The sequence below is a fragment of the Montipora foliosa genome, chromosome 10, assembly GCF_036669935.1.
Source record: "Montipora foliosa isolate CH-2021 chromosome 10, ASM3666993v2, whole genome shotgun sequence".
Taxonomy (NCBI): domain Eukaryota; kingdom Metazoa; phylum Cnidaria; class Anthozoa; order Scleractinia; family Acroporidae; genus Montipora; species Montipora foliosa.
Window position 1 is genome coordinate 8,984,118 of NC_090878.1, and position 11,988 is coordinate 8,996,105.

Genomic DNA, 11,988 nt, shown 5'->3' on the forward strand with positions numbered 1-11,988 from the left:
TGGGATACGGCGTTAAAATTTTTCTCCCCAGTCCTCCTAGTTATGTCACCAGATCACCTGGTGAGGATAAAAGCAATATTCACAAACAACAGTTACATGTAAATGAGATTGCCCTCTTTCATATTTCACCTCAGGACTTCTAAACAAATTCTTGACTTTCACATGCGTTGCCTTGATGGCTATGATGGTGCTACGTCGCTACATGTACCAACCGATCCTCTGAGAATAGAACTCTATTTTATGTAAACGTTCTTTATTGTTTGGCATTCACTAATCGGCGACCGAGGAAAACGATAATGGCACGCAGCTCTGTGGAATTTTAAATATACAACAGAAACAAGAAACTGTTCAGTGATAACATCTCTTGTTTCTGTTGTATGTTTCGTTGTGTCACTTAATTGTTTTCTAAACCAGTCTAAAATGACGTCTACGGGACTTAAAAAAGTTTGAATCCTCAGGTAAAATTGCCAAATAGTTTATTCTAACCAAAAGAGAACGCTTTTATAAAATCACTGAAATCATACACATTATGAACACTGCATGCATAGCCATTGTTCTGTTTAATTCCCCCATTTTTGCTTTGTTCTTCAGTATAGTTTTCCGGTTCGTTTTCGGACTCAACTCTTTTTTTTCGGTGGGGGATTTGGCTGCGCATGCGTAAGCCCAAGTAGGATTCGAGCTCGGTAACACCTCATTCAGAAGCAATCGCGATGACCACTAAAGCACAGATGAACACGTGACATGTTAACGATGAAAAATGTTTTGAAGAATTGTGTGCGCAACCGGCAACGAGTTTTTGTGTTTTCGTCGCACGCATTGCAATATCCGGTCATCATATGACTCGGTAACACATCTTACCGGGCTAATATCCCGGAGGGGGGACTCCCATATAAAAAGGGGAGGGATGCTCGTCGTCTTGCCATAGTTATGGGTGTAAATTTGGGATCTTGGTCTCACTTAGGGTGTTCTGGGCAAAACGCAATCATAGGTAGCCGTGAAGGTCTCTTTTAGGGTTGCGCGCAAAGAAATATGAAAGTGTTTATTTACTCTTTTATATTTCTTCACTTAGGTGAAAGTATTAGATGATGATGATGTCTTTGCCATCATTAAAAGTCACTTTATTTTTTATATATCCGTGTTTTAATATGGTCTCTTTTAGGGGTCAAAAAAAGCCTGGGCCACACCCAGATTCGTCTCCTTTAGAGGTCTAATTTAAAATTTCCGACGAGCATTCCTCGCCCTTTTACATGGGAGTCCCCCGCTCCCCCTCCCCCTAGAAGAGCTAATTTCTCCCGGTATTGTGAAAAAAGTATGAAATATTTTAAACTACCATCGTAGAAACTTGTAAAGCATTTGCTTATTGGTTTTGATTGGAGTCAACCCCTTTAGCAACATTTTTAAATGTGATCAACTATTCTACGGTAGGCCTTTCCCGATTGCGCTGAGCGGGATCGGCTATTCATCGAGTTACGAGTTGAGTTGAGTTTGAGTTGAGTTTGAGTTGAGTTTGAGTTGAGTTTGAGTTAAGTTTGAGTTAAGATTGAGTTACAGTTTTTGGTGTTTTTCGGAATTAAAAGTAGTAAATATTCAGTACAAGTCACTTCGAAAACTGTTTTCTTCGCGTTGAAAGATATATTTGCATAAAATTTTGCAAAATGGCATCGCTTTCCAATGATCAAAACAATCTTATAATTATTACACCTTTCACGGCATCATTCTCGTTGCTACTGTTAAGTCTATCGACGTCAAAACGATGCCTTAGAGAGATACATGGGCTGTATTGTTAAGCCAGTTAAAGCCGGCCCAGCGGCTACGATGAACCGTATTTGTCGTCCGGCGTCATGGTCGATCAACACGCCGTAAACGAGAGGGAACCATTGGAGGAAGTGAGCCCGCATTACGCTTTTTGCTCATAACCGCTGGAATTTCAACACAACTGTTACGTTTGCTACTCACCGAAATTTTGTAATGTTGGCAGCTCAACGAGTCGAGCATTTAAATAAATGAAAATGTTTGACCTAGTCCCACATGTCGGAAAACCATTTCACAGCAAAGTTGAAAGACACAAGATGTTGAAAGTAATGCTTGATTGTTTCGCCTGGCCTTGATGGTATTACATTTTTCTCTTAAGTGCTATTAAGTGGTAACTTAAACTGTAAGTTATGAAATTAACTGCACGTTAATCCCTACTTCGGTCCGCTATGACGTCTAGTTGCCTAGCTACAATCCCAGCCAAAAAGATGGTGACACCAACCCAAAATACAACCCCTTCCCCCCTTTTCAATGTTGATCGCACTATGACTCCGGCCGGATCCCAAACACTCAGGGTCTTAAAATAATTGAGGAGAAAGCGCTGCCTTTGTAATAACATCCGCAAATGGTTAGACTTTCAAGTCTTCGCGAATAAGGACTATAAATCGCAGGTCCCGTCTCACAACCTTCAACGTTCATAAACTGTGGGATATTAAAGATCGCTCTCACTAATCGAAAAGAGTACGATGTTGTGGTCTGGTCTTTCCATCAGCCATGTGGTCGACTTGGAATAATCTTCTGAAGGAACAACTGATCGATGAGACCACATAACAGCAAAACAGACAGTAGTCAAACCGAAGGAGTCCAAGTGCTGAAACTGGTAATGTTAAACAAGAATACTGCCGTACATGAAATTTCAAGATTGTTTTGATCAGTTTAAAACAATTTCGCAAATATACACCTGTGCACTTCACGAAAACGGTGTTTGATGGTCTTCTCAGTGACTTCTACTTAATATTTATTAGATTTAAGTGCCAAAAATGCCAAAAACCGTAACTCAATATTAACTCAATCTTAACTGGGCAACCCTAAAACGTGGAATCCGGAAACCGGAATCACAGTACAATACAGAGAGTAAAAACTATCCTAAACATTCATAAAAGCTAACCTTAGGCCTAATTAGGCCTAAACAAACGTTTTTAGGCCTAATTAGGCCAAAGGTTAGCTTTTATGAATGTTTAGGCTAGTTTTTACTCTCTGTATTGTACTGTGATTCCAGATTCCGGATTCCTGGTTTTTGGGGTTGCCCTCTTAAGGTGATTCCCTAGTATTGCACTGCGCATCCTGTTCTGCGCATAACACAGCGTACGCCACGTTCGTATTCAGGCATGGCTAAGAGCCTTTATGGTCAAATTTCACGGCTCAGTTCTGTTTTCCTTGTCTCAAGTCTCAACGGATATTTCTAAACAAAACAATGTCGTAGCCATGTGTGAGTACTGATATATCGAACGTGGGCAATAACATTTCAAAATGGCGACCTTTCGTACGGGAAAGCTTGCAAGAAAGAAGAATGGCCGTTTTCAGAGCACATCAGTAAAGAGCAAAACAAGAAACTTTTTAGACTCTCGCAGAACAAAACGTCGAGTGATAGCCTTGATGACGCTAAATAACATTTCAGTCCGACAGTGAAAGTGAAACCGCGATATCGGGGAGACGTGTTGTCGAGGAGTCGAGCTAGGTTTGCTTTCTGTTTTCTCCTAAACGAGGTTGGTGACCTATCTTTTTTTTGGCATAATTTTATTCTCTTACTCATCCTCTTTGTGCTGTAAAAAATTGTTAAAAAATTTACGTCAGAAAAAAAAGTTACAGGAAAAAAAGTATTCGTAGCCATCACTCGTGGACACAAAATTGTCTCCTCGAGATCACGCACCAGCGGAATATTTGTAGTCAGTGCCTTTCCAGGACGTGTGCCTGTGCCATGAAACAAACATTAAATTATTCCTTTTAAACAATAAAATTCACCTGTTTTGTTATTTCAAGAACTACGTCAAAGCTGTGCTTCCTGTTCCTGCAAAACGTATCCTGAACCGACGGAACAAACTTGTCCTTCATAGATGAAGTCGCAATGATTATATGAGTAACTTGAGCAAGTTATATCTCGCAAACGAGCTTGGTGACCTATTTCTTTAATTGCACATTTTGAGTCACCATAATGTAGGGAACAATCGAGAAAAGTTTAAAGAAAATCTTACGACAACTTCTATTACTAAGGAATCACCTTAACTCAAACTCAACTCAAACTCAACTCAACTCGTAACTCGATCAATAGTCTATCTCGCGCTGAGCACCTTTTGAGCACTTTTTTGAGTCTGGAGCACTATTTTGCATTTTGAGCACCCTTAAGCACTTTTTCGCACTTTGGGCAACATTTGAGCAATATTTCACAATTCGAGCAAATTACGAGCAACATATGTCTTCTAAAACACTTTAAAGCAAAAACTGTGTGTCGCTCGCAACGAGAATCATGTTCCAGGTCATAAATTTGAATAACTAATGATGTTGTCAAGAATAAAAGACCGTTGACTGAGCGTGAGAACAGAAGTTTCTGATTGGCTGATGTATCATGTGTGTGTCATCTCAAATTTCTAAATCATCTGATGTCTAGGCTTTACACTAATACTGCTAAATTTATTTACAATTCGTAACCGGCTTGAGTTTTTTAAGAGCACAAATGGAAGCACTAAATCAGTCGGAAAACAATAGCACTGAAGACGAAGAAGTGATTGATCCAATTACAATAACAGTAAATGCTGGAGCATCCCTTAGTGCTCCAGAAAGTGCTTCGATAGCACGAAAGTGAAACTTCTGATCAACAAAGGGAAGATCAAGCAAAGAGGAAGAGTCAAAACCACCAATGTGAGTACGTGGGATCGTCTCAAAGAGTAGGCAAACCAACACTTTGCCGTGGTAAAAGGAAAGCTTAGAGGTAACTGTTCACAACTTTTAACACTATTTTGAGAATTTGAGCACTTTTTGAGCACTTTTTAGCCATTTTTGCCAGCACTTTTTTAGGATTTTACGAGCGCAATCGGGAAAGGCCTATTTTTTTTATCGCACTTAGCAATATGCTTTGTTTACGGAATGTGGGCTTTGGACTTCGGACTACGGAATTGAACTGGATGTTGGCCACGATATTGCAACGTAAAAAAATCCCTGAAATACTGTGAACTTTAAAGCAAATCGGCTAAAATTCCTTCGAACAAAGTGTAGGCTACCCGTAGCCTCTTGTTATAAAAGTAGCTGAGTGACCAGGCCGCTGAATGGAATACATGAGAAAAGCAGCAATTCTGTATCAAAGAGGGTCACATCAGACTTTCTTCCAGACATAATGCCTACAACCACCTTTGCAATTTACAAAAATTTGAAAAAAGAACTAGCTGCCCAGAATGATGACCATAATGCTCACTTTTTTAATATCTGTAGTTTATCTAGTTCTCTCAAGTGCTAGATGACAATAATTATTGCAGAGACCAAAAACTACAATCAATCTGGAGAAACTCAAATTTAAATGGTTTATCTGTCAATGTAACTGCTGACCTGGTGCTGTAACATGTTGTCAACACATGTTCCACTCACATTGAACAGGAGCATTCTTGCAGCTTCATCAACCACTTGTTTAGGGGTCATTCCTAAAATTATTTATTTGACATTGTTCTTACTACATTTGTATTGTATAAAATGTGAACAAAATGATTTGTTGTCATTGTCATCATATGACATTATCACAGATGAAGGATTTTTAGCGAAATGAGTAGACTAAACAATTTAGACATTTATAAAGACTCACTTGTCTCTCTGAAAATAATTATACTATTAAAGCTTATCTTAAGTGAATCTGTTGGAAACAAAAGACTTGCTTGTATACCTTTTTTCCACAAAGTCATGCCTGACATTATACAGGCCCAGATGACATTTCAGCAAGCAACCTAATTGAGACAAAATTTTTGATACTGTCCTTAATTTTGTAGGGATTTACACCACATAGTCAGAGCTGCATGTAAATAACATAAGGCAAACTATTTTAATTCACTGACATAACCCCTTGGCCGATTCCTTCACATTGACTGTCTCTATCTCGGTGACTAGAAATGCTGACTGCGATGTCTATGTATATAGCAAGCAATGCACTTCCTTGGACAATTTGACTTGAGCAACCTAAAGAGCGACTTCTCAACTCAACACCAGCTATCAAGAGCACATCAATTATTGGACATGTATTTACAGTATATCATCTCCATGAGCATCTCATTTGTAAGTATCAAGACTTTAAATTTCCACTAGTTTCTTTTCTTTTTGTGCTCCTCAGAGTGAAGTAAGCACCAATTCATTTGTCATAATCTCTCCTTGAGTTCAGTCACCTAACATGCTGTAAGCCTCTGTCAGTTCTAGGGTAAACAAAATGCCACATTTAAAAATCATAAGCAAAAAGGAGAATCATATTAGCAGTCTCCTTTCCATCAATATTACTCATTAGTATATACTAAAACAGTGGATAGCGTTGCACTTGCATGCTGATTGGCTACTCAAACTCTGGATATCCTTTGCTATTCACTTCCAAGCAAATTATTTGCCTTGGAAAATGTTGTAATCTTTGCGGGACTACATGAATTAAAATCAATTTTTTGTGCTATATTATCTCACTGTTTTAGTATAATACTAAGTAACACAACTATTCACCTCAGTTTTGGTGGCTTAGTGGTGGATATTTACCTTGCCGCTTCACAGCTCGGTAAATATCCACCACTAGCCACCTCCACTTCAGTGAATAGTTGCTAATTATCATAAACTTGGGAGGAGATAGCTAGGAGACTTTCCAAGGAAATAAAAAGCTTTAATTAGCATATTCTCAGATAATGTAACCAATTCCCACACAAAAAAATAAAACATTGTGCTGTGTGATATGTCTCCAGCATCATTCAGCAGATGAGTCTACTCTGCTCCTTTCGCCCCATGTCAAAATATCGCTAGAAAAAGAGGGACTACCCAGCACAGGTTGAAGTCAGCAAACATTAAATTGCTCTTTATTGCCAAGTGAAATGGTACTGGCCACAGCAGTCCTGTTGCAGACAGAAAATCTTTGAGCTAAGAAACTTAAAGTGTGAACCTTTAAGCATCTTTTCAGCTTCTTGAGTCTTTTTTACATCATGGTGATATCTAGCAACAATTCATAATAAACAGCCTTTAATTATTTCCTGCCAGAATATGCCGGATATGGAATACAGAATAGGATTTGTATAATATTTGTATTGTCCGAGACATTTATACAAACACCCTCTTTTAAAAACAATTCGACTGTGAACTGATTTCTCAAAAATGGCATTTCATGGATGAAACAGGTACAGGCCATTACCTCAATTTTGTTGAAGATAATCATCCCTAATTTGGATTGAATAACTTCAAATTCAACTTTATTTTCACTGTTCAGATGAATTAATCTTACAGAATACATACTTTTTTCTTACAGAATATACTATTAAATATTAATTAATAAATGGAAAATCTAGCGAGGAAACGCACAGTGGCCAAAGCAGCCAATTATCTTTCAAGTTGGCCACGGTCACGCTTGAAATATAAATTATCAGGAAAAAAAAAGCAAGATTCACATTCATTAAAATTAAAGAGCACATTAGCATAATCTACAAGAAATATTACCTAATACTAATTAAAGCATAACTTAACCTGGGCGCTCATTCACGCACCAACATACAATAAATAGAGGGCATGCTGCGACATCTACTATTGCTGACTGGAAAAAAGAAATGTTTTATATTGCTTTGTAAAAGCAGGTTCAGTTAAGGGCTTTTATAAGTGAGATGATGGAACACTTTCCCCCACTTGAACTGCCTTGTATCTAAACATAAATGAGGTCCTGCCAGAGGAGAAGTCATGTGTCGCTTGTCTGAATTTTAAAAGTTCTTGTGTCAGTGTTTTGTCAATGTTTCGCCATGGTTCACGTTACTGTCGGAAATTTAAAGAATGAATTCCTGCGAAGGACTGGCATTCCATCCAGGGGGGAATAGAAATACTCCTAGTCGCTTCCTACTACAGAAACCGGAGATAAGCACCGGCCTGATGGGCCTTCTAGGCTCGTAGCAGACTTTACCTACCTACCTATATCATTTGTTGCTATATATTTCACTTTAAGTGCTGTCGCTACTTTATAGGCCATGTCACTTGTTGGAGTTTACCCTGGCAGAGCTTCATAAATTTGTGAGTCTTTGCAAATGCTTGCCCCATTTCAAGTTTCCTTGCATATGGGTAGCATATAGAGTTTTATGAGAGTTTATGTCTACTGCTGGAATAATAAAATCAGGGAATACAGCTGGAATGTCCTTCTTTTTTGAGAATTTTATGTGTAAATACAGCTGTCTTAAATTTTACAATGTTATCAAAATTGAGAATTTCTGGTAATAATTGGTGTTGAGTGTTCTCTACTATGGGCAAAAAAGATATTGCGTATGCATTATTATTTTAATTATTTGCTTTGTATGGAGCTTATTCAATCTTGCCTAATAGTTATTTCTCCACCTCAGAATGCTATAGTTAAGGTAGGGAAAAATTAATGTATAATATAACTGCCTCATTGTTTCTAGGTCTAGATAAATTAATATCTGAGTTTTCCTAATATGCTAGTGTTTTTTGCAACTCTATTATTGACATGTTGTATAGCAACGATTCAATCTTACAGTAACACATCATTATAATAGTGAATAATTACAAACGTTGAGGAGTTAAGCTTACATTGTAACGACTGCCGCACAAAAAGGGAACAAACCAGTAAAGGATCCTCCCTTTTGTAAAAATAGACCTTACATGAATTACTGTCCACATTATTGGTACCGAGTCCCCTGCTCCGACAGCTTAGTTTTGAAAAATTGTAGTCTTATTTCTGGTGATATGATTACAGATTACCATTTCGGAAAGCTTTTGTTAATTCAATTTACCTGATGCTTCATTTAACACTTTATTACATTAAATTAATGACCGAAATTACTTCTTTGTTTCGTTGCTAAATCTTCGGTTCTGACAAGCTACGAGGGATTTTCCCGCCAGACGGCTCCTGGCTCATTCCCGCCAAAAAGTGGTAGCCGCGACGCAGGTTGTGATGTTTTCTAAAAGTAGCGAGTGACAAGCGACTTTTCTTCTTGCTGGAGGTAGAGAGATTGAAAATATCGAAAGATCTTTAATCACATTGTGGAGAGGTTGCAAGAGTTATCGTTAGGAACGAAAGGTAAAATGTAACATAACTATCACGAGCAAACACACTTCTGTCGTCCGTAAATAGCACATTTCACTTCTTCTAAAGCACGAGTTTAGAAGTACATCTTTAATATCTGAATAATTCCTTGTTAGTATTGAAGCGCCCAAATGGGCCGGGCGGCAAAATTGTGGCAAAGTTCCTTCAGTAAGGTAAAAGTTTGAAGTGTTTGCTGAAAACGAGTTACGTACAAAAGACTTGTTTTTCCTGTAGGGTATGAGTATTTTTCTCGATTTGGAGGACTTACTCGCTATATTTGGTCGTCATAAAGCATTTCGTTGTTTTAATTGAGCACAAATGAAACAGCATTCCTGAATGGCTGAAACTTTTATTTGCTTGTAAAGGCCATTCCGGAATTCCTTTTAGGTCAAACAGAAACCAAGTTACGGTCCTTAATTAAAACATTGTTAAAAATCCATACAAACGTCTCTAGTTTCCAGGCTGTATTCCCCCAAACCATATTAACTCTTAAAAAAATTCATCAGATTTGGGACAACTGGAAAATCCTCAGTCATGGACCTACTATTTGGAATCACTTTGTTTGCCTATTTTTATGAATATTACAGAAATTGTAAAATTCTTTAAGAGTTATCTTTCATGTGGTGGTGTCAATTTATCGATTGGTTCAAAGTTGAAACTCGCCCCAGATCCCTTTGCAATTCCGGAATGGCCTATTGATGTTCTAACAAAAGTGGCTCCTTAGGAAAGATAGGCTATTAACTAGAAGTTGCTAATAGCAAGTCAAGTACCGTGCGATGGTACTCGTGAAGAGAAAGAAATTGAAAGTAATTCTGAACTTGCTTCTATATTTAAATGAATGAATGAAGAGGAGCAGCGCTGACGCTGTGGTGAGAGCAGTCGCCTCCCACCAATGTGTGGCCTTGGTTCTATTTCCTGACTCGGCGTCATATGTGGGTTTAGTTTGTTGGTTTTCTACTCTGCTCTGAGAGGTTTTTCTCCGGGTACTCCGGTTTTCCCCTCTCCTCAAAAATCAACGTTTGACTTGATTTGCGTTTGTTTGAGTTGATTTCAATTACACTGTCCTCAATTAGTGCCCCAGCGCTAATAATTAGCAACTATTCACCGAAGTGGAGGTAGCTAGCGGTGGATATTTACCGAGCTGCGAGGCGGCGAGGTAGATATCCAACGCTAGCCACCGACACTGAGGTGAATACTTGTTTTAGTATATACTAAAACAGTGAGATAATATACACCACAAAAAATTAATTTGGATGTTTTCTTCACATGTCACGAATGCAAATCGGGACGCCATTTTTTCCTGAGTTGCTTGGAGGTAAATAGCACAGGATATCCGGAGTTTGACGAGCCAATCAGCAACGCTATCCACTGTTTTAGTATATACTAACAAAGGATGTCCGGAGTTTCAGTAGCCAATCAGCGCGCGCGTTCAACGCTATCCGCTGTTTTGGTATATACTAAAGTTCTTTATTATTATTATTATTATTATTATTATTATTATTATTATTATTATTATTATATTTTTTTACCTATAGACCCATTGAACGTTGACTAAATGTGTTTCTGCTTTAGCATAAGCTGTAGTTAATGTCTAGCTCAATTGACCTCTATACCTTAATGATTGCGTCAACTGTTTGTTCGTGTGCTTCGCACCCTATCAACACACGTGTTTTTCCCGCCTCCTTTTACTGGAACCAATTAGAATTTTTGGTGGCACGTGCACCCAACTCGCCATCCAATCAAATTTGTTACGGCTTCCTATACGTGCACACTCTGTCTGATAAATGCTCAGTTTATTTTGACGGGGAAGTCTTTTTTCCCTCCCACCCTCCCATATTATCTAATTGGGTTATCCTCTCGTATTACTATAGTTAGTTCTGAAACGGTGGCTCGTCTCCTACTGATACGTTGTTGTATTTTTTTTTTGTCATTTTTATTGAAACTGGTTTGGGGCTAGCTAAGGGTTGACGGTGCCAACCTTTCAATCCCACTCTATCCCACTCTGAAGGAGGATTTTTTAAGTGAGGATAATGCAGGAAGGTAATACTTTAGGAAAGCATTACATATTACAGCAAAGCTGGAATTGAAGAAAATTTGAAGTTTTTCAGATAAAAATATGGTGCATACTTCAGATGTAGCTTATCCTGTTCCAGGCTCCCAAATATTCGGGAAAGCGAAAAAAACTAAGGGCGAAAAAAGAGTGGGGGCTTGGGTCGTCACTCTTTTTTCGTAGGCCGCGCGCATTTTTTTTTCTCTTTTCGGACTATCTGGGAGCCTGGAACAGGCGATTTGTAGCTCAATTAGAAAGTAATTCAACCGTATATACGGACCTGTCAAAACTTAATGTAACCTTAATTTTTATAAGGACGTGATCTGGATGTGATTAACCAATTTTAAAAACATACTCACCCAGAAAGTCAGTTAAGAACGCCTTCATTTCGCTCATTTCTTTTTATTGTTTTTGTGAATAGAATAAATAAAGGTAAAAGAAATGTGAAACTGTAGTCTAACAAGACAATTAACTGAATTAAATACGTTGGGGCGTTATTGCATGATACACTGAACAACATCTCAGTCTGTAGTCGAACCGGCTTAGTACACCACACAACTTTAAGAACATACTGAACATGCTAAAAACGTTTCCGGCTCAAATAGCAAGGAAATAAGGACCTTCAGCTTCAGCCCCGGAATTACACGTTCTAATAAAGAAAGATTGTATCCTCGATTATCGAAAACAAGCATTCTGCAAGTACACACATGTTAGCTTATCAAATGGTGCTGCTAGATTTATCAAGCTTATTTGATTTACAATCTTGCATACGAGTATTTCTATTTACAAACCCTTCTCCGTTTTATGCTTGACCAGGCTGTCTGTCATTTCAAACAGAAAGCGAATGAATTTGCATAGATGCAATTAACATAATCATTTTAAGGCTAAG